Source organism: Microcaecilia unicolor, chromosome 9 (assembly GCF_901765095.1).
Source record: "Microcaecilia unicolor chromosome 9, aMicUni1.1, whole genome shotgun sequence".
Taxonomy (NCBI): domain Eukaryota; kingdom Metazoa; phylum Chordata; class Amphibia; order Gymnophiona; family Siphonopidae; genus Microcaecilia; species Microcaecilia unicolor.
This window is the reverse complement of record NC_044039.1, coordinates 117360563-117382680: the sequence shown is the minus strand read 5'-3', so window position 1 is coordinate 117382680 and position 22118 is coordinate 117360563.

The window sequence follows — 22118 nt, the reverse complement described above, 5'->3', positions numbered from 1 at the left end:
ATCTCTGGGAAAACATGACTAAAGGTGCAGATCCAAAATGTTGAGAATAGCCAATTTTCCTGTCATAGTTCCAAAAGCAGTCACATGTTAAAATTTTGTAGCTTTTTAATTTTTTTTTCACATACAAGGATGAGGTTTGGACTGCTGTACTACAAATTATTTGCTCTAATAGAATTCATTAAAACCTCTTATTTTTTTATTTTTTGGTGGCTTTAGTCTTGTTTATCCAGAGATAATCACATTTGAAAACAAATGAATAGAAAAGTTTTACCTTCATGGGCCAGCAGCGAATGTACTACTTTGAATATCAGTGTGAGTTTCTCCTATAAGTTCTGGCTACTGAGTAGGTTTAAAATGAAAATTCTAAGAAATTTTGTTAATTTGCATATGCGATGCCAAAGTAATATATTAAAAACTTGAATTACTTACATGTGCTACTGTAGTATCGTTTGCTTATGGTATTAACATGTGCTATTAGTAAGTTAACTAGTCCCTGCTCTATAAAATGCAACCTGAAGTAAAATAGAGTTAAGGGCGCTAGCAAGCATTGACACAATAAAGCACATCAGTAACTTTAGCTACAAAGACAAATATATAAATAAGACAAGAAATAACAAAGGGTATCTTTTACTAAGCCGCGTGGAGGGGCATAATCGAACGGGGGCGCCCATCTCTAAGGACGGCCCCGTAAAGGGGCGTCCCCGACCGTATTATTGAAACAAGATGGGTGTCCATCTTTCGTTTCGATAATGCGGTCGGGGACGCCCAAATCTCAACAATTGGGTCGACCTTAGAGATGGCCGACCTTGGTTTTTGCCAATAATGGAATCCAGTGGAGGAGTGGCCTAGTGGTTAGGGTGGTGGACTTTGGTCCTGAGGAACTGAGTTCAATTCCCAGCACAGGCAGCTCCTTGTGACTCTGGGCAAGTTACTTAACCCTCCATTGCCTACTGCATTGAGCATTGAGCCTGCCATGAGTGGGAAAGCGCGGGGTACAAATGTAACAAAAAAAAAAAAAGACGTTCAGCTCAAAAACGGCCAAATCAAAAACGGCCAAATCCAAGCTATTTGGTCATGGGAGGAGCCAGCATTTGTAGTGCACTGGTTCCCCTCACATGCCAGGACACCAACTGGGCACCCTAGGGGGCACTGCAGTGGACTTCAGAAATTGCTCCCAGGTGCATAGCTCCCTTACCTTGGGTGCTGAGCCCCCAAACCCCCTCCAGGTCTGCCTGCCTGAAGTACACTGCATCCACTACAACTGCTCCAGGGACCTGTATACTGCTGTGATGGACCTGAGTATGGCATTTGAGGCTGGCAAAAAAGTATTTTTGACCTGTTTTTTATGGTGGGAGGAGGTTAGTGACCACTGGGGGAGTAAGGGGGGGGGGTCATCCCCGATTCCTTCCGGTGGTCATCTGCTCAGTTCGGCATCTTTTCACGGCTTGGTCATGAAAAAAAAATGGACCAAGTAAAGTCAGCCAAGTGCTCGTCAGGGATGCCCTTCTTTTTTCCACTATTGGCTGAGGACGCCCATCTCCTAATCACGCCCCAGTCCCGCCTTCGCTACCCTGCTGACGCCCCTGTGAACTTTGGTTGTCCCCATGACGGAAAGCTATCGAGGGTGTCAAAAAATTGGCTTTCGATTATGCCGATTTGGGCGGCCTTGCGAGAAGGGTGCCCATCTCCCAATTTGTGTCAAAAGATGGGCACCCTTCTCTTTCGAAAATAAGCGTGATAGGCGCCTCCACATGCCCAATGTGTGCCAATTTGGAAGTACTGCCCGGCTACCATGTGGACTGGGTAGTAATTCATTTTTTACGTGCGTCCACTACGTGTGCTGGAAAATATATTTTATTTTCTGACGAACGGTGTTAACTGGTCAGTAATCGGCATTGAATGCGTGCTGATGATTACTGCCCGGTTAACACGTGAGACCTTTCCGCTAAGTAAATGGGTGGGGGTAAGGTCTCAGGACCAAAATGGATGCATGCCAATTTTCATTTTGCCGCACGTCCATTTTCTGCCCCCCCCCCCCCCAAAGGACTTTTTTGCAGGTGTTATGAAAAATGGGCCTGTGCTCATCCAATACATGTGTCTACACCAGTGAAGGCCACTTTTCAGTGCATCTTATTTTAGTTACATTTGTACCCTGCACTTTCCCACTCATGGCAGGCTCAATGTGGCTTATATAGACAGGTACTTATTTGTACCTGGGGCATTGGAGGGTTAAGTGACTTGCCCAGAGTCACAAGGAGCTGTATCTGAAGTGGGAATCGAACTCAGTTCCCCAGGATTAGAGTCCACCACCCTAACCACTAGGCCACTCTTCCACTTCAATTACAGTAAAAGGTCCCCAAAGACTTTTACATCATTTCTGCTGATGTTCCCTTTGGGACTCATTTTCAAAGCACTTAGACTTACAAAGTTCCATAGGTTACTAGGGGGATCATTTTTGAAAGAGAAAAACATCTAAAAAGTGGCATAAAGCAGCATTTGGATGTTTTTCTCACAAAAACATCCAAATCAGAATTTTCAAATCCTATTTTTCAGACATTTTTCTATGCTGTTCATCTGCGGTGCGTCCAAATCTCAAGGGGGCGTGTCAGGGGCGTGTTAAGGGCAGGATTTGGGTGTTCCTAAGACTTAGACGTTTTTCAGCCATAATAGAACAAAACTAAGACATTTTGAGCTAGACCTGTTTTATAATGAATAAGGCATAAAAAGATACTCTAAATGGCCAGATAACCACTGGAGAGAAACAGGGATGACCCCCCAATACCTCCCCAGTGGTCAATAACCCCTTCCCACCCCATATCAATGTGAATAAAAATATGACTTACCAGCCTCTATGACAGCCTTAGATGTTATAGCCAGGTCTATTAGAGCAGTATGCAGGTCCCTGGAGTAGTGTAGTGGTTGGCGCAGTGCTCTGTGGAGTAGGGGACTTAGGTCCCTATCTCCCTCTACCTGTCAAACTTGTTGTGAAAAATGAGACACCTCCCAAACTCTCCAAAACCCTATTGTACCCACATATAGGTGCCCCCTTCACCCATAAGGGCTACTGTAGTGGTGTACAGTGGGGGGGAAGTAGGTTTTGGAGGGCTCAGGGGACAAGATAAGGGAGCAAAGGTGAGATGTGTACCTGGAAGCATTTTTACTAAGTGCACAGAAGTGTCTCCTAGGGCACCATTAGTCTCCTGGGATGTCTTGGGGACCAACCTGCTAAAAATGCTGGCTCCTCCTACATCCCAATGGCTTGATTTTCTACATTTTGCACTTATTTGGGTTGTTTTGGGTTTGTTTGTTTTTTTCGAAAATGGACCAAAAACAAAATGTCCTAAGCACGAAACCTTGTTTGGAACAGTATTTTAGAAAAAAAAAAGATAGACATTTTTTTTTCCAAAAATGACCTTCTTTCCTGTTCAGATGTTGGATGTTTTTTGCAAAACGTCCAAAGTGGGACTTAGATGTCATATCGAAAATGCTCCTCTACGTAATTTTATAAGTGTACTAGTAAAAAAGGCCTGTTTCTGTTTTAAAGGAAACGGGCGCTAGCAAGGTTTTCCTCGGAGTGTGTATGTTTGAGAGAATATGAATGTGCGAGTGTGTGTGTGTGTGACAGACAGAGAGTGAGACTGGGTGTGAGTGTGTGTATGAGAATGAGAGTATGTGCCAGGGTCCCCCCTCTCTCCCAGTTCCAGGGTCCTCGTCGTCCCCCGGTATGTCTCCCATTTGCAGGGGTGCCCCCCCTCCCTCCCTTCCTTCCTTCCTTCCTCCCAGTTTCAGGGTCCCCCTCCTCCCATCCTCCCTTTTTCTCAGTTGCAGGGTCCCCCCTCCCTTTTTCCAAGTTGCAGGGTCCCCCCCTCCCAGTTGCAGGGTCTGTGTGTCTCCCCCATCCTTTTGTCCAGTGAAACAGCTGTAAAAACAACAATGAGAAGCAGCTCCTAGGTTTCCTTTTTTTTTTTTGAGTGTATAGGAATGACGGCTGCTTTGGGGAGTAGAATCAGAGATTAACCAATGGGCTTCCTTGCTTACCATAGACTTGCTTTGTTCACTTCCACTCCTGTCTATTGAACGTCCTGCAGCATGTCATCGGTTTGCTTGCTTTCTTTTGAGTGAACGGGGATGACGGCCGCGCTGGAATCGGACCTGCTGCGCTTTCCCTCCCCCCTCCTCTGACTCGCCACTACTGAACTCCGACCCCCGCCCTGAGCCCTCACCCGCCTCCTCTACTCGCCGTCTCGCCACCCTCCCTCTTCGTCCTCTCCGATTGAGGGCGGTTAGTTCTGTGTAGGTTGGCAGGCAGTCTGCAGTGATTCCTAGGCGTATTTCCCTACTCCTCCCCCTGCCTGGGTCGCTGTTTGCTGCTGGCTGGGTCGCCGTTTGCCTGGGTCGCTGTTTTGTGCTGGCTGGGTCAAGGTTTGTTGCTGGGCGTCAGGCTGAAGGCGCAGCCAATCAGTGGCACTTCAGGAATGACGTCACTTTTATCTACTCCACTTTCCTGAGCAGCTCTGGCTGGAAACCACAGTTCCAGGCAGCCTCAGAACGTTGGAGGTGAGAATTATTATATAGGAAGTGCTTTGAAAATATACCTTCATGTCCCTGGTCTTGCTGTATTTCTGTATTTTCTCCTGGATTGTATATATGGTGCCCAAAGTTGTTAATTGATCAATAAGCTCTTAATTAGCAATAATTGGGCGCTACCAGCCATTTATTGCGGTTAATTGGCATCAATTAGTATTTGCAAGTGCAATTGACTGCGCACTATTCTATAAGGCTCAGTGTCTAACTCTCATAGTGGATATCTGAAAAGGGGGTGTGGCCAGGGTATCAGAAGTGTTTCAAAAAGTTGCGCATGGAATTACAGAATTCACCCAAAATGTACCTAAGTTGGACGCCAGCATTTACACCTGGCAGGCTTAAGTACAGCACCCATAAGGCATGGGATCCACACAGAATGCTATTATATAAAGGATGTGCTCGATTTTTTTTGTTGGTGGTGTCATTTATTGAATTCCCTCCTTTATCACTGGAGTTGTTTCTGTGACCCGCAAGGACTGCAAATTTGCAGTCCAATATTGAAAGCTGGCAGTCACCTGCTTTTAAAAATTTCAACTGCGGCAGTTAAAACAACACTTTTATTCAGCACTGCTGTATGGACATATCAAGGTCAGTTATACATATAAAGGAGCACATACGAGTTTATCTTGTTGGGCAGACTGGATGGACTGTACAGGTCTTTATCTGCTGTCATCTACTATGTTACTGTGTTACTGTATGTATAGTCCTTGTGAACTTGGACAACATACAGGTTCCTATTTTATGCATTGAGACCCTGTGCTAAAAACAGCATGACTTGTGGAAAAATAATACAATGTAAGGGTGGCCCATGCCAGTGGCGTTCCTGGCCTGGATGGCACCCAGGGCGGAGCGCCGATGCGCCCCCCCCCCAGGTGCAGCGCGCCCCACTCCCATTAGATAACACCTTTCCCCCTTCCGGCAAAATGACACCCCCCTGGGTGCACGCCACTGCGGGGGTGCCGTGGCGCGCGCCTGCTCCTCCACGTTCGCTAAACTTCGTTCGTTCACTGCAGCTCCCTCTGCCCCGGAACAGGAAGTAACCTGTTCCGGGGCAGAGGGAGCTGCAGTGAATGAACAAAGTTTAGCAAACGCGGAGGAGCAGGCGCACGCCGCGGCACCCCCCAGCGGCGTGCACCCGGGGCGGACCGCCCCCACCGCCCCCCCCCTTGGTACGCCACTGGTCCATGCTGATAACTTCCCCCTGAATATCACTGCTATAGCTAGGTGAAACACCTTTGCTCTGCTCTCACTTTCCCCACAGTAACAAGATACTGTTATAGAATTGGCGCTGTGCCCACAGCATCGGGACATCTAAACTGAGGCTCTAAGTTACAGAATTACTGCCCAAGGGCTCCTTTGGAGTGGAGGAGTAGCCTAGTGGTTAGTGCAGTGGACTTTGTTCCCCAGGGAACTGAGTTCAATTCTCACTTCAGCTCCTTGTGACTCTGGGCAAGTCACTTAACCCTCCATTGCTCCTGGTACAAAATAAGTACCTGTATATATGTAAACCGCTTTGAATGTAGTTGCAAAAACCTCAGAAAGGTGGTATATCAAGTCCCATTTCCCTTTCCCTATATGAGATTCTAGATGGAATGTTGCTACTATTTGAGGTTCTACATGGAATGTTGCTATTCCATGTAAAAGCCTGCCCTTGCAGATCAGCAATGAAGCTGCACAGGCTTCTGTTTCTGTGAGTCTGACTCCTCATCACTGTTGCCTGAAGCTGTCTTTATGTGTGTTGTGAATCTTTTTAGCTAACAGATTCAAGTACATCACAGGCTTTCCTTCAATTTTAATTTGAAGTGTTTTAAGGTTGAGACCAAGATGCCAGATTGTGTCAAATGCTTTTTTTCAGACAATAAAACATGGAAATTTGATTTCTGATATGGTGGTCATTACATGGTTGTTAATCAATGTCTGTGAGCTAAATCTGTAGTCAGATGTTTGGTGCTGGTGGAAGAATAAAGTCTGACATTTGTGTTAGGCTTTTGCTATCTTTTAAGATTTATAGTACTCTTTTATTGTCCATATCACTAATTTGGAAACAAAGAGGCAATTCTAAATTTGCAAGGTGTGGCTACCAATCGGTACTGCAACTAACACTCACAGCTTCAGTGATCAGATTAATTTCAGGGATAACCTCCCTCTAGTTAAATCTTGGCAGTGCAGTCTGTTGAGAAGGGATTGCATAGGTTCTTCTTCCCTGTAGCTTTTGCTTTCTCTCACACTTCATTGGAATTCTTGTTTAATGCCTAGTTCTTGTTATAACAGAAGAATTGGAAAGAAGGGAAGTCAAGGGATCCTTTTACAAAGACGCACTAAAATATGGCTTGCGGTAGTGTAGGCAAGGGTTTTGGGTGCACGCCAATCTATTTTTCAGTACACCTGTAAAAAAGGCTTTTTTAAAATTTTTGCCAAAAATGAACATGCGTCAAAATGAAAATTGCCGCGCATCCATTTTGGGTCTGAGACCTTACTGCCCGCCATTGACCTAGTGGTAAAGACTCATGCGGTAACCGGACAGTAATGACCTACGTGTGCCACCTGCCACTTGGCGGAAAATAAAAATTATTTTTCAGACACGCGTATCAGATGCGTGCCAAAAATGAAATTATCGCAAGAGCCACGTGGTAGCCAGGCAGTAACTCCATTTTGACACACATTGGGCATGCATAGATGCTTATGCAGCTTCGTAAATTGGCCTACATTTACCCAGTTACTGATATGCACTGTGGGGTCCTTTTACTAAGCCTTGTAAGTGTCTATGCATGCCAAAATGGAGTTACTGCCCGGCTACCATGTGGCTCTTGTGGTAATTTCATTTTTGGGGCACCTCCGATATGCGCGTCCGAAAAATAATTTGAATGAGCGCCAAGTGGCATTTGGCACTCATAGGTCATTACCGTACAGTTACTGTGTGAGTCTTTACCGCTAGGTCAATGGCTGGCGGTAAGGTCTCAGACCCAAAATGGACATGGGGCAATTTTCATTTTGCCACATGTCCATTTTTGGTCAAAATGTTAAAAAGGCCTTTTTTACAGGTGTGCTGAAAATTGGATCGACGCACACCCAAAACCTGCACCTACACTACCGCAAGCCATTTTTCAGCATGCCTTTGTAAAAGGACCCCTGTGCCTGTATAACTGTTGCACAGATTTGCTTGTAAGTCCTAGCCAATTCTATAAAGTAGGCGCAAGTGTATTACAATCTGGTAAAAAAGAGGACAGAAACCACCAGCCCAAATAGGGCGAAAACTATATCCCCAAAACAAGTGGTGTCCTTATTACATATTTTATTTTAAAAAATTGTGAGAGACTCCAAAACCTTTATTAAAAACTAGTAAAAAAGGCCCGTTTCTGACACATATGAAACGGGCGCTAGCAAGGTTTTCCTCATAATGTGTATGTTTTGGAGAGTGTATGCGAGAGTGACTGTGTGTGATAGAGAGAGTGAAAGTGCAAGTGTGTGTGTGTGTGTGTGTGTGTGTGAGAGAGAGTGAGTCTGGGTGTGAGTGTGTCTGTGTGAGAGTGTGTGTGTGTGAGAATGAGAGTGTGTGCAATTGCGTATGGGAGACACAGTGTGATAGAGAGAGAGAGAGTGTGTTTCACACAGATACAGTGTGTGCGAGAATGAGAGTGTGTGTGAGGCACAGATTGTCTGTGAGACTGAGTGTATGAGACCAAGCGAGTATGTAACTGACTGTGTGACACATAGAGAGTGAATGTGATACACTGTGAGACATAGAGTGTATGAGAGTGAGAGACAGAAACACATTGTCTGTGGGAGAGAGAGAGTGTGTGAGAGAGAGAGAGAGAGAGAGAGTGTGTGTGTGTGTGACAGAGATACCTCCCTCCCTCTCTCTCTATGGTGTCAGGCCCCCCTCTTTCTGTGGTGTCTGAGTTTGCTGCCACTGCACCTAAGCAATTGGTGTGCTGGAGGAGAGGAAGAGAGAGAGAGAGTGTGTGTGTGGGGGGGATGTGTTGGAGGGGTTCAGCTTGGAAGAAGAGGGGTGTGGGGGATTCAGGATGCGCTGCCAGATGAAAGTTAGAGAGTGAGTGTGTGTGTGTGTGTGGGGGGGGGGGTTCAGGAAGCAATGGCAGATGACAGAGTGAGGGAGTGTGTGTGTGTGTGGGGGGGGGGGGCAGGGGGTACAGGAAGCGCTGCCAGATGAGAGAGAGAGTGAGTGTGTGTGTATGGGGTTTCATGAAGCGCTGCCAGTTGAGAGAGAGTGAGTGTGTGTGTGTGGGGGGGGGGGGTAGGGGGTTTCAGGTAGCGCTGCCAGATGAGAGATAGAGTGAGTGCGTGTGTGTATGGGGTTTCTGGAAGCGCTGCCAGATGAGAGTGTGGGTGTGTGTGTTTTGGGGGTGTGGGGGGTGTGTTGGGGGGGTTCAGCTTGGAAAAAGAGGGGTGTGGGTGGTTCAGGAAGCGCTGCCAGATGAGTGAGTGTGTGTGGGGGGGGGGGGCGGTTTTTCAAGTTTTGCCAGATGATAGTGAGTGTTTGTGGAAGCACTGGCAGATGAGAGAGTGAGTGAGTGTGTGTGTAGGGGGGGGGGGGTTCAGGAAGCAGGGCTAAATGAGAGTGAGTGAGTAAGTGTGTGTGTGTGTTGGGGGGGGTTCAGGTACGGCTGGCAGATTAGTGACTGTGTGGGGGGGGGGGGCAGGGGGTACAGGAAGCGCTGCCAGATGAGAGAGAGAGTGAGTGTGTGTGTATGGGGTTTCATGAAGCGCTGCCAGTTGAGAGAGAGTGAGTGTGTGTGTGTGGGGGGGGGGGGGTAGGGGGTTTCAGGTAGCGCTGCCAGATGAGAGATAGAGTGAGTGCGTGTGTGTATGGGGTTTCTGGAAGCGCTGCCAGATGAGAGTGTGGGTGTGTGTGTTTTGGGGGTGTGGGGGGTGTGTTGGGGGGGTTCAGCTTGGAAAAAGAGGGGTGTGGGTGGTTCAGGAAGCGCTGCCAGATGAGTGAGTGTGTGTGGGGGGGGGGGGCGGTTTTTCAAGTTTTGCCAGATGATAGTGAGTGTTTGTGGAAGCACTGGCAGATGAGAGAGTGAGTGAGTGTGTGTGTAGGGGGGGGGGGGTTCAGGAAGCAGGGCTAAATGAGAGTGAGTGAGTAAGTGTGTGTGTGTGTTGGGGGGGGTTCAGGTACGGCTGGCAGATTAGTGACTGTGTGGGGGGGGGGGGGTGGCAGGGGTTTCAGGAAGCACTGGCAGATGAGACAGAGTGATTGTGTGGGGGTGGGGTGCGTGGAGGGGGGGGTTCAGGAAGCGTTGGCAGATGAGATTTTGTGAGAGTGTGTATGTTGGAGGGGTGTGGGGGGTGTGTTGGGTGGTTCAGTTTGGAAGAAGAGGGGTGTGTGGGGGTCTGGAAGCGGTGCCAGATGGGTGTGGGGGTGGTTTATCAAGCTTTTGCAGATGACAGTGAGTTTGTGTGTGGGGGGGGGGGGGGTTCAGGTAGCGCTGCAAGATGAGAGAGTGTGTGTGTGTGTGTGTGTGGTGGTGGTGGTGGGGTGGTTCAGGAAGTGTGGCTAAATGAGAGTGAGTGAGTGTGTGTGTGTGAAGGGGGGGGGGGGGGTTCAGGAACAGGTGCCAGATTAGTGAGTGACTGTGTGTGGTTGTGGCAGGGGTTTTAGGAAGCACTGCCAGATGAGAGTGAGTGTGTGTGTGTGGTGGTGGTGGGGTGGTTCAGGAAGTGTGGCTAAATGAGAGTGAGTGTGTGTGTGTGTGTGTGTATGTGGGGGGGGGGGGGAGGGGGGGGTTCAGCAACAGCTGCCAGATTAGTGAGTGACTGTGTGTGGGTGTGGCAGGGGTTTTAGGAAGCGCTGCCAGATGAGTGAGTGTGTGTGTGTGTGTGTGTGTGTGTGTATATGTATATGTATGTGTGTGTGTGTACGTGGTTTCTGGAAGCGCTGCCATATGAGACAGAGTGTATGTGTGTGTGTGTGGGGGGGGGGGGGTTCAGGATGCGCTGGCAGATGAGATTTTTAGAGAGAGAGTGTGAGTGTTGGAGGGTTGTGGGGGGTGTGTTGTGGTGTTCAACTTGGATGAAGAGGGGTGTGGGGGGGGGGTCTGGTAGCGCTGCCAGATGAGTGAGTGAGTGAGTGTGTGGGGGCAGGGGTTTCTGGAAGCGGTGCTTTGAAGATGAGTGAAGGAAGCGCTGCTAGATTGCAGGGGTTTGTTTTTTTGCCTTCACTGCCTCCTCGGCGCGATGTTCCCCCTCCCCCCCCCGCCGCCGCCGCCGCCGCCGCCATCCCACCCAGCACGATAGTCCCGCTGTCGCCGCCATCCCACCCACCGTTGCGTAGTGTTGCTGGCGGGGGACACGAAACCCCGCCAGCATAAGTCCTGTCTTCAGACTCCGGCTTGATCTTCAGCATTGCTAGCCTCTGCTGGGCGGGGTTATGTGCGTCTGACGTCCTGTACGTGCAAGACGTCAGACGCACAGAAGCCCTGCCTGCAGAGGCTAGTAATGCTGAAGATCAAGCCGGAGTCTGAAGACAGGACTTATGCTGGCGGGGTTTCGTGCCCCCCGCCAGCAAAGGTACGCGACGGTGGGTGGCTTGGGGGGGGGGGGTGTTGCACCTCCTGTCTTTTGTGGGATTTCTTTTCTTCTGTTGAGGTTTGTTGGTTGTTTTGGGGGGGGGGGGGCGTTGCGCGAGGGGGGCGGGGGGTGTTGGACCTCGGTCATTCTCTGGCGGGGCTCCATTTTATGTATGTAGCTTTTGGGTGGTTTTCTAGCCAGCGTTTCCTTGGCAGGGGGAGGAGTAGGGAAACACGCTCCGCGTGTTTCCCTACTCCTCCCCCTTCCTTGATGCGGTCCCTTCTTTCATTTTATGTTGGTTTTCCGCCCTCGACGTCATGACGTTTGACGCGAGGGCGGGGCAGCAAGTTGTTCAGTGGCTTCACCACCACGAACTTACGAACCGTTCTGGGACTCTGACTGACTTCAGTGACGTCAGTGTCCTCAGAACGTTGAGGTTGCCTTTTATTATAGTAGAAGATTAGATGAGCCGTAGGTCCGCCCCTTCTTTTGTTTGATAGGTGCATGACCCGTGATTGCATTCCGTTGCGTTGCAACGGCAACTGACGCCTTCGCCTCAGACGCTCCTCCCTTGTTGTATTCCTATTGGTGTGTTGCAGCTGTGACGCTCGTTTCAGATCATGGCGGCGCCCAGATGTACTGTGGTTAAAAGTGGTTACACAGCTTCGAACATTCAAACTTTTGAAGCTTCAAAGTGTGGTTCAGAACGTTCATGGTGCTTTTTATGTCCAGTTGGGGCGTGGCGTAGGTCGCAGATGGGGCGTGGCTTAGGGCGGTGGTGAGTAGTCCGAATAGCCAGGAGGACTACAGCAGTTCAGGACTCACTGCCACAGTTGGAGGGAGCTTCAGAACGTTCAAGGTGGGATTTATTTATATAGATGTAAGCAGTGCTTCATTACTCCAGTAGTATCCACAGTCTCTCCAGCAGGGTTGAGCTCACACAGAAAGATAAAAGTGAATAATCTCACATAGACATTAAAAAAAATTCAATAACAGCTCCAAACTCCCATAACAATTCTTCACTCTTTGCTCCAACTGGTTTCATCCTCCACAGGCTTCATCAAGAAGCAGACAGATGTCACAAGACAGCATCACCTCCCCCCTCATATGGCAGAGTTTCCAGAAAAAATAAAGTTGGTGCAAACATTTATGTGCCAGTTTCACATCGAAATGTTCGAAAAGCTATTATATATGCGCACATCACTGCTGGATATGCATCTACGCAATATTCTGTGCATGTTTACCTTTAAAATATGTGTTATCCATTTATGTGCATATTTACAGATTATTGAACAAAATCCACAGAGCCATAAACTCAAGGAGACATTTTCTTGGCTGACCTAAGTGAGACATGCAAACTGTTATTCTGGAAGGAGACGTTTCCTGGATGCAGCATTTTGCAAAACATGCTTATGCCAAAAATGGCTCCCTGAGTTTATGGCTCTGTGAATTTCATTCAGTGGAACTTTTCATGAAAAGTAAAAGTTAACATTCTCCTCAAATTTATAAGAAAAATTGAAGCTTTTTTGGATGTTTTTTTTTAAATAACTTGAATATTATTGCTAAAAAAAATGAATAAGACTTTATGAAGATGAAGGGTGTTTTTCGTTCTTTGAGGAGTCCCGAATGGGGGATGTGAATCTCCCAGAGTCCACTTCTGAAGGTCTTTAAAAAAAATTTTTCTTTGTCTTTTTGATATTGGATGGGTTATTTATTTGAATTTTGCTCACACCTTTTTCAGTAGTAGCTCAAGGTGAGTTATATTCAGATACACTTGGGTATTTCGCTGTCCCTGGAAGGCTCAAAATTTAAGTTTGTACCTGAGGCAATAGAGGGTTAAGGGGTCCTTTTACTAAGGCACGCCTAAAAGTGGCCTGTGCTGGTGTAGGTGCCTATTTTGGACATGCGCAGGTCATTGTTTCAGCACGCCTGAAAAAAAGGCATTTTTTGTGGCCAAAAACGGACGTACAGCAAAATTAAAACCAGCGTGGATCCATTTTTGGCCTGTGACCTTGTCACCACCCATTGACTTAGCAGTAAGGTCTCTTGCACTAACTGGGCAGTAAGAAGCCAGACCAGTGCATGTAAACTGCTGATTAACGCTGGGTAAGTGCCATGTGGTAGAAAATATTTTCTACCGCGTGTTTTGGACTCCCATCAAAAATGGAATTACCACCCGGGGCATGCAGTAGCCGGGCAGTAGTTCCAGTTTGGCGCATGTTGGACGCACATAGGCACTATGCGCCATAGTAAAAGGACCCCTCAGTGACTTGCCCAAGATCACAAGAAGCAGCAGTGGGATTTGTACCACGTACCTGTGGATGTCAAGATTGGTGCTGTAACTACTAGGCCACTCCTACACTTATAGTTGGTACTATAAGTTACATGAATATCACTGGTACTTAGGTGCAAACTCTTATGCCAACTCTATGGCTGGCATAGGTGCTTGCACCTGCACTCATATTGAAGGGGTGGAACGCTGGATACTACTCGAATACTATGAATACTACTGACCACCAGAACAACCTCATGTTTTGTGCCTACTGATGGACTTATACTTATGGACTCTACCTCTGCTTTTGGCCTTTTAGCCATACTTTATTAATGCACTGGACCTTTTGTGCCTTACATATAATGAGCCTAGACTAAGACCAAAACCTGTGCAGTTTAGACTTTTACTAGTAGTATGTATTTGTTAACCAGCAGCTAGATAACAAATTGTAGTAGTCAGCAATTTAGGGTTGTATGGAAGGCAGCTGGCTCTGCCAGCCCAGTCTCGTGATCCATGCATAGAGGCTGTATTGTGTAGATGTGCTGGAACACTGCAATAAGTTACATTTCTTGCAAAGTAACAATTTCTATGAAAGCTATGAAACTGACGTATCTTTTCTCTGTGAGAACTACAGAACTACTAATGTATTGCGCATGTGCCTGTACTGCGCATGTGTGTGTGTGACGTATGATGCGTTTTATGCGCATGACTAGTAATCTGTATAAGAACGAGTGTCAGATGACGCTCGACACACAGTATTCTGAGATTGTACTCGGTGCTGTGTGAATTGCTAGCAATAAAAGCTGTTTTGTTTTGGAACCAATTTGTCTTTCGTCTCCTGATTTTCGGACCCGTTACAATATGGGCATATATATGCAGTTGTGCTAGTCCTATATAATAATTCTCACCTCCAACGTTCTGAGGCTACCTGGAACTGTGGAAAACTTGAAAGTGGAGTAGATCATCCCACTGATTGGCTGCGACACGGATGACGTCAGCAGCCCGACCCAGCCAGCAGCAAACAACGACCCAGGCAGGGGGAGGAGTAGGGATACACGCGGAGCGTGTTTCCCTACTCCTCCCCTTGCCTAGGAATAGCACCAGACTGGCTGAACCTCCCGAAACACATACGCACACTAACCGCCCTCCCTCTGCTCTGAAACTCCGGATTCGCACTGTCAGAGAGGGAGGGCGGCGAGACGGCAAGCGAGATGATGCGCCGACTGTCCCATGTCGAGGAGGCAGGTGAGGGATCACAGCGACCGTAGCAGGAAAACTCGCAAGACCCCCTCCCAACAGACGACCCTCCCGCCGCAAAACCAACGTTGGCCACCCCCCAAGCAACACAGACCACCCACAAAGCCTACGAACCCCCTCAAAGCCCAAAGCGTCGCTCGCTGCACCTCCCCCCCCCCACGAGTCCTCCCCAAAGCAACAGAGCATGCCCCCCCCCAAACACAAACAGAAGATTGTAAGAAGCAAAACGGCAAAGCAAACAGCAAGCAGGCATTGGCTGAACACTCTGAAGCCGCACCTCCTCTAGCCTTGACGTCAGGCTAGAGGAGGAGCAGCATCAGAGTGTACAGCCAATGCCTGCTGGCTGCCTGCAGTGCCGTCTTGCTTGTTAAAGTCTTCTGTTTCTCATACGGCAGGTCAGTTGGGAAGGGGGCGTACAGAGAGGGGGGAGAGGCAGCAGCGATGATATGAGTGGGGGGAACGGTGACGGACGATGGGTGGGCGGGGCAAAAGGGGCGGGGCAAGAGGAAAAACGCAGGGAGGCTAAAAGAGGGAGGGAAGGGACAAAAAAAATGCAGGGTGGCTGGACGGGGGGAGGGGGGACAGGAGAGAGAGGAAAATCACTGGGTGGTTGGCAGGGGAGACAGGATAATCACTGGGTGGCTGGAGGGGGAACAAGGGACACAGGAAAATTACTGGGTGGCTGGACGGAGGCAAGGGGAGACAGGACAATCATTGGGTGGCTGGATGAGGGGCAGAAAAGAAAGAACAAAAGCAAGATGACTAAAGGTGGGGCAGGGAATACAGAACACTCACTGGGAGCCTGGAGGGGGACCAGGGGACAGAGGACACTTGCTGGGTGGCAGGAGGGGGGACAAGGTTCAGGAGGGGGGGAAGAGAAACCTCAAAACAAAGGGGAGGGGGTCCAGAGACATGAGAGGGGGAGAGGGGAGGACACTCACTGTCTCACATAAACACTCACAAACACTCATTCTCACATGCACCCACTCACACAGACACAGTCGCACCCACCCTCACTCTTTCACACACACACACAGTTGCACATTCACTCTCTCTCTCGCTCACACAGTCACTCTCACAGACACTCTCTCGAACATACACACTCAGTGGAAAACCTTGCTAGCGCCCGTTTCATTAAAACCAGAAACGGGCCTTTTTTTACTAGTCTACTATAATAAAACTCACCCTCAACGTTCTGAAGACAACGTTCTGAAGTCACTCAGTCACTCACTGAAGGGTTCATGGATTCATGGTGGTGAAACCACAACACTGACCATGTCTCTCTGCCCCGCCCTCGCATGACGGACAAATCAGCAAAAACACACTCAACATTCTGAAACACAAAGGACCATCACAACACCGTTCCCAGGCAACACTAGGCAACGTAAGACGGACCAATTAGAGGAAACTACGTGACAATAAGGGAGGAGCATTCCCCAGCAGAATGGCTCATTATCTGTGCAGCACCGAGAGCACAGAACCACTGCTGGAACGAGAGAAGAATATTCCTGCTGTGGGTATGTGCAAAAATAGACCGGGGGGGGGGGGGGAGAAATTTTTAAATGCCTAATGCCAGTACTGAAGAGTGCCAGAGGGCCTATAGCACAGACTATATTTGGGATCGCTTGACATGGAGTCAGAGGAGCCGGAAAACAACGTGCCCATCACCATCTGGGACGTGGGCGAACAGGACAAGCTGCGGCCCAGCTGGAAGGATTACCCGCGACCCAGCCAGCAGCAAACAGCGACCAAGGAAGGGGGAGGAGTACTCCTTCCCTGCCTAGGAATCGCTGGAGACTGGCTGCCAAACTAACGAAACAACCGCACACCGACGCACCACCTCCATCATTCGAAAGGCATCCACTCTTTCTTCAACAGAAATGCAAACTAATAATACAAAACAAACAAAGAATACATGGTTTCTCAGGCGGCTGCAGGTAACTCCCCACCCCCTTCCTCTTCCCATTTTGCCGAAGCGGCCAAGGACGTGCCCAACCATCCCCAGCCTCAGACAAGCTGTCTCCCACCTCGGGGATTCCCCGAGCACCTGGAAAAAGACGGCGCTGATTCCTGCAGCGCATAAATGTTCCAGCATTCCCCTGCAGCCGGCCTGAAATGGACCAAACATACCGGATCACCCCCCCCCCCCCCCCGACGGCCCGAGACCATGCTCTTCTCCCTTTCACCAACTTAAAACAACCATCCCCGTCCTCAGGCAAGCTATCACCCACCTCCAGGATGCCCAGAACCCCAGCCCAATGGAAAAAGATGGCGCTGCTTCCAACAGCACATTTCTCTTCCAGCATTCCCCTACAGCAGCCCTGAAACGGCCAAAAAATACCGACAAAGAACGTGCTCCTCTACCTTCCGCCCATCTAAAACAACACTGCTGCCTCAGCACAACACAAAAAAAAAAACATGGAAAAAAAAAACAACACTCAACAAAGGCTGACCTCCCTACAACCACATTTACATTTCACCAACAGAAAGACCCCTCTCCACAAACCTCCTTGACAGACAAAACCACACACACACAATACAACAGAAACACACCCTCAAAGCCACACACCAATCCAACCCACTTTGCCAGCACAGCACAGCACATCCCCCAACCCCCAAGCAAAAAACAAAACAAAACAAAAAAAGACACATATCAACAACCTGCACACACACCGCACCCTCACACACTCACACACACACACAAAATAACTCTGTGACACATACATACACACAAAAGAAAAACCACATGCTAGCGCCCGTTTCATTGGTTTCGGAAACGGGCCTTTTTTACTAGTATTCTATAAAGGAGAGTAGGCACATAGGTCTCGATATTCAACTGGTGGCAGGCAGTGCAGTTAGCTGCCGCCGGTGGCACTGACCAAGGATATTCAATGCCAGTTCATATCCAGAGACTTGCATTGAATATACAGTTTCAGTTTAGGCTGCATCAACTTAACCAGTTAAGCAAATATTTAGTGTTAGCTGGTTAAGTTAATAGCGGTTAAAGATAGGCCTGCTATTTAAGTGACCTATTGTAACCGCTCAAGTTAGCCGGTTTAGTGCTGAATATTTGCGTTTAGCCAGCTAAGCTGTGTGGCAAGGCGGTTTGTGACCAGCAGCTCAGAGGGAGATTCTATATATGGAGCCTAAAAAATCCTCACGGAAAACATTTCCGCCTAAGCGTAGTCTATAAGCGGCACCTACATTTAGGCACAGTATATAGAATATGTTTAGTTGACATCCCAGCACCTAAAACTATGCACGTCCATTTACACCAATGAAAATATGTCGTAAATCCTGACACGCACATTTAGGCGCACCGAGCCATATTCTATAACTACGCATGCAAATTTTAGAACGCACATGAAATGCCCATTTCCCCGCCTATAACCACACCCCTTTTTGCCTGCATGGATTAAAATTTAGGTGCTCTGCATTACAGAATACGCTTAGCAATTTGGGCACGTAAATTCTAATTATTGTCAATTAGTGCTCATTATTGCTTGTTAACAACGCTGATTGGCTTGTTAAGTCAATTAAGTTATGCTCGCTGCTATAGAATTCACTTGGATTTCGGTGCGGAATGCTAGGCACGCTATATAGAATCCAGGGGTAAATGCAAATATTCAGCGGAGATAACCAGCTATGTCACACTGAATATTAGCTCTTAGCTGCCTAAGTGTTAATTTAACCGACCAGGTGCTGTCTCTGGCCAGTAGAATTTGCACCTATTAGGCATTCAGAGGGTGCCTGTAGATCAGGGGTTCTCAACCCAGTCCTCGGGACACACCTAGCCAATCAGGTTTTTGGGATACCTGCAGTGAATATGCATGAGATAGATTTGCACACAACTGAGGTAGTGCAAATTTCTCTCATGCATCTTCATGGCTGACTGGTTGGGTATGCCTTGAGTATTGGGTTGAGAACCTCTGCTATAGACAGAGGTGCACTATTAATAAAATTGCCTTGCACTGTGCACGCTGTTCAGATTGCGCTTACAACAATAACTACTACTACTACTTATCATTTCTATAGCGCTAGTAGACGTACGCAGTGCTGTACACTTGAACATGAGGAAACAGTCCCTGCTCGACAAAGATTACAATCTAATTAGGACCAAGGCCGCCGAGACGGGGGGACAGGTGGGACAAAATTCCCAGGGCCCCAACCTCCAAGGGGGCCCGGCACCGCAGTCCCACCCACCACCGCCACAGGACCCCTTCCACCTGAACCCCCTCCAGCAGAAGTGCTGTCTTCTGTTCTGACTCCGGCGTGCGCGCCCCACACAGACGCGCTCCTCTCAGCTGATCTTCGCTATACTCTGCAGGGCTTCTGTGCGTCTGACATGCAGGATGTCAGATGCACAGAAGCCCTGCAAAGTACAGCGAAGATCAGCTGAGAGGAGCGCGTCTGTGTGGGCCGCGCACGCCAGTCAGAAGACAGCACTTCTGCTGCCGGGGGTTTGGGTGGAAGGGGCCCGGCCCGGTGGCGGAGGCGGGTGGGACTGTGGCGCCAGGCCCCCCTCAGGGGGGTCGACGACAACCTGGGGGTGGGGGTCGCAGTGGGGGCAGGGCCCAAGGGGCAGGGCCGGGGGCCTGGGAGCAGCCTTGTCCCGGGCCCGGCCCAGTCTCTCGGTGGCTCTGATTAGGACAGACAAACAGGACAAACAAGAGATAAGGGAATGTTAAAGTGAGGATGATAAAATAAGGGTTCTGAACAAGAGAATAAGGGTTAGGAGTTAAAAGCAGCATCAAAAAGGTGGGCTTTTAGCTTAGATTTGAAGACGGCCAGAGATGGAGCTTGACGTACCGGCTCAGGAAGTCTATTCCAAGCATATGGTGCAGCAAGATAAAAGGAACGGAGTCTGGAGTTAGCAGTGGAGAAGGGTGCAGATAAGAGAGATTTACCCAGTGAACGGAGTTTCTGGGAAATTTCAAAGGGATTCTCCGCAGGTAAAAGGGTGTTTACCTGTGGAGAAGGCTTCTTTGAAAACTGCCCTCTCTCATTTGTGGGGAAAATGGGCAGCTCTGGGGTCTGGTCAGCTTGGGAATGGGGCTGGGTTGGTAAGGTATACACAGGAGAGTGTATTTTTTAACTCTCTACATGTACTTCCTGGTTTGGAATTTCCACCTGCAAACTCTGCAGACGGATACATACTTGCAACATCCAGCGAGGCATCAATTTTCAAAGGAAGCTCCATAGCCAATTTCCTTTTGAAAATGAGGTTGTGAGTCTGCAAACTATGTGGGGAGGCTGAAGTTTTGCCTCTATGGGGCAATAATTAGCACTGCAGTGCCCACATTGGTGCAAACTCGATAGATTTGCACAAATAATGAAAGGAAAAGTCTGCACAGGTTTTTGCTTTGATTATTAGCCCCCTACCCATAAAAATTACATGCAGAAATTGTATAATTTCCTATTAAGAAAACATATGCCTGTGGCTTTATACCTCCATCTTCTCCATTCTTAGAAAATAAAACAATGCGGGGGAATCAATAAATGGCGTTCAAAGTTAAGCACCGGGAAGATCCACGTTAAGGGGTCCTTTTACCAAGCTGCGGTAAAAAGAGCCCTTTGCCAGCGGCAGGGTCCGTTTTTGCCACACGCTGAGGCCCTTTTTACCACAGTGGGTAAAAAGGCTGAAAAAAGACATGGCCATGCGGTAAGATTTTACTTACCGTGTGGCCATGTTAGGGGGGGGAGCATTTAAAACCACCCGTTGAGGTTGAGGTTGCGGTAAGGGCTCCTGCTCTAACCCGGCAGTACATGGTACTGCCGATTACCACTGGGTTTTTATTTATTTATTTATTTATTGCATTTGTATCCCACATTTTCCCACCTTTTTGCGGGTTCAGTGTGGCTTACAATAAGAGTTAAATGTTAGAAATACATTTTGTTACAGATTGGTTATGGATTACATTGTGCAGAGTTATGCGAAACAATTGAGGTATCGTTAGGGAATGTAACAATGGAACATAAACATTGAAACTTTGGAAGAAAACACAGCGAGCTCGGAGGGTGATAAAAAGGCATGAGGACATATGGTATATATCTTTCTGTGAGTAAAGGTATGAGAGATGTGATATTACGGGAATGAGAATTTAGAGCTGAAAGTATGATGCATTAGTGAACATTAAGTGTGGCCTTTATGTGTTTTGTTTCTTTCCGTAAATTTTTTCGAAAAGATGGGTCTTCAATAACCTGCGGAAGGAATCTTGCTCGTTGATTGTTCTTAAGTTGCGCGGCAGTGTATTCCAAGACTGCGTGCTCATGTGAGAAAAGGTTGACGCGTGTAGCGCTTTGTATTTCACGCCCTTGCAATTGGAGGTTAAGGAAGGTTCGGGATGATCTTTTGGCGTTTGTAGTTGGTAAGTCTATCAACTCGTACATGTAGGCTGGGGCTTCGCCGTGAATGATTTTGTGGCACCGCACTTAAAATATGGCCCTATTTTCCTTAGTGCAGGAAATGTCACGCTGGGGCTGGAACTACCGCAGGCACCCACGTTGTGTCGGCGGTAGCTACACATTGGGCTTACTGCCGCTTTGTAAAAGGGTCCATAAGCTAACTTTGGGTATACATAGTAACATAGTAACATAGTAGATGACGGCAGAAAAAGACCTGCGCGGTCCATCCAGTCTGCCCAACAAGATAAACTCACATGTGCTACTTTTTGTGTATACCTTACCTTGATTTGTACCTCTCCTTTTCCGGGCACAGACCGTATAAATCTGCCCAGCACTATCCCCGCCTCCCAACCACCAGCCCCGCCTCCTACCACCGGTTCTGGCACAGACCGTATAAGTCTGCCCAGCACTATCCCTGCCTCCAAACCACCAGTCCTGCCTCCCACCATCGGCTCTGGCACAGACCGTATAAGTCTGCCCAGCACCATCTCCGTCTCCCGCCACCGGCTTTGCCACCCAATCTCACAACCCACATTGGGCTTACCGCCGCTTTGTAAAAGGGTCCCTAAGCTAACTTTGGGTATGAACACTTATGCCTGCTGAAACCTGCTGTAAATGCTGGCACATGATGAATGACTGTTGGGCATGTCAATGACCATATTCTATAACATTGCGCCAAAATTCCGGCAATGTCCCTGACCTGGCTATGCCCTCTTTTAACCGATAGACAACTACATAAATGACATGTGTGGTTTTACTGTTTGAATACTGACGTAACTCAAAGATATTCCCTGTGACTGGGTGTAAAAATTCTTTGTTTTAGAATTCTCATGACAGACCGAGCATGAGAAAAAGGGGTAATGACCCCATACGGTGTCTATTTTTCATAGGACTTGAATGGCAAAAGGTGCTAATATGTCTTTTCAAATTGTGATTTCTTTTAATGAGTCAAGTTTAGTTGTTCTACTGTTCATTAATGACACACTTACAAGGGAAATGGAGAAAACAAATGTGGTACCGTAAAGTTACCACCCATGGCCTAAGCTGGGGAAGGCCTTCCTCCTAATCT